At 27.5% G+C, this 1745-nt stretch overlaps 1 long non-coding RNA gene across 1 annotated transcript; it reads left to right on the top strand.

Moving 5' to 3' along the window:
• Positions 1 to 1511: 1511 nt before the first annotated feature.
• Positions 1512 to 1745, top strand: LOC119644399. Its single transcript, XR_005248510.1, has 2 exons — positions 1512 to 1603; positions 1679 to 1745. It is a non-coding gene; the product is annotated as an uncharacterized LOC119644399 (long non-coding RNA).

The raw sequence follows: 1745 nt of genomic DNA, 5'->3' as shown, positions 1-1745 counted from the left end.
CCGTAAACATCGTATCCGAATATGTTAAACCTAAATTCATTCCTAAAAATTCCGTTTTTCAAAAAATTGATGTCATCATTTCTATGGAGTTTCAAAAGTCGAGGCGTTTATGTATGTTTTGCGACATTCTAAGGAAAGAAATAAAGAAATTCACATCTAATGGACGAGAAGAAGCACGAAATTAACTACCGTTATCTAAAGATGCTTTTTTTATACTTATAGTGATGTGTTTTCACTGCATATACACTTTTTTATGATATTTTTTGGGATTGACATATATTTTATTTTTAGAATTTTGCCTCGATAAAAAAAATTAATTTTTATTTAATATAAATTTTTGTTTTGTAAGAAATATATTTTTTTGATTCTCAACGCACAAATGCAGATATTAATAATAGAAAGCGTAATTTCTCAGTCTGTATGCAGACTTTATTGAGCTACTGTGCATATAAATATTAATAAAAAATAATTTCTTTTTTGAAGAATTTTTGAAAATGGCAGCATCGGACACATTTCCCAAAGCATATGGAATAAAAATGTTTGCCGTTTTCTACGATATATGAAATTGTATTCATCAATGCAATCAATATACAATATTTATGATTTTGGACACAAACCAAGTACAAATTTGATATGAGAACAGAATGGAAAGAACGGGACACTTGAACTTATAAACCAATAAATTAAAAGAAAAAATCTAAAAAGAAATTTTCTTCGTGAAAATTATGAACTCATTGATGACAAACAAAAAAACAACGATTATGAAACGATTTTAACTAAGCGCCTGTGTTATCAATGTTCTGAAACAAAATTAAAAAAAAATTAAATAAATGATGAAAGTTCAACCATTTAAGGTTTGGTTTCGATATAACACGGTACGCATTGCATTGATCTACTTTATTTGAAGGTATCCTACAACACGGCTTGGAGTCAACGCGAATAAGGTTCCGATAAAACACGATATACATTTTTTTTGATTTATGTTATATCTAAGCTTAAACTATATTATATTTTTGCTTAAATACAGGAATCAAAAAGTTTCATATAACACGATATCGATATGTTATAAATTAATCGTAGTGGACGAACATGTGTATATAAAACTTGTTGACTTATTATTGTAAAATTAAATATAAATGTGAAAAATTTTTCTGTAAACAAATTCCTCTCCAAAAAACATTGTCTACAATAACTTACACTAATTGTTAAAAAATATGCAAACATAGTGATTTTTATGATAACCAAACAAAAATCTAAAATCACAGCTTAATAATATACAAGTTAATATTTTCAAATTGAATAAGAGCAGAAAAAAAATTGTTTGTGTACAATTGTCATAAGTTGTTTGCATATAAAAGCGTTTTGATATCTCATTCTATTTGTTTTGTTAATTTCACGTTCTATCAAAGCATTCAATTGTTTACTGACAGAAAAAGCAGTTGAGAGGGTTGGCAGCGTTGACAGCGTTGGCAGCGAGTAAAATGGCGGCGTATATTTAGTATTTTATTATTATAAAATTCAATTACTTCATCTTTTTAAAAATTAGTTTTGCGAAAATGTCCAATTTTGGGAAAATAAAAAGTGTATATTGCAAAGATTTCGTGTATGTGTATTTAACTCTTGGACAGTTCCTAGAAATATAACATGTAATCATTAATTTATTTGTAAATCTTTACAGGACATACTCAGAATGCATCTTCACACCATCAGAATATTTAAACGTTATCATTGGCCCCAATGGCTCA

The sequence above is a fragment of the Glossina fuscipes genome, unplaced genomic scaffold, assembly GCF_014805625.2.
Source record: "Glossina fuscipes isolate IAEA_lab_2018 unplaced genomic scaffold, Yale_Gfus_2 115212, whole genome shotgun sequence".
Lineage (NCBI taxonomy): Eukaryota > Metazoa > Arthropoda > Insecta > Diptera > Glossinidae > Glossina > Glossina fuscipes.
The sequence above is the reverse complement of the archived record's forward strand: the minus strand, read 5'-3'. Positions and strand labels throughout refer to the sequence as shown.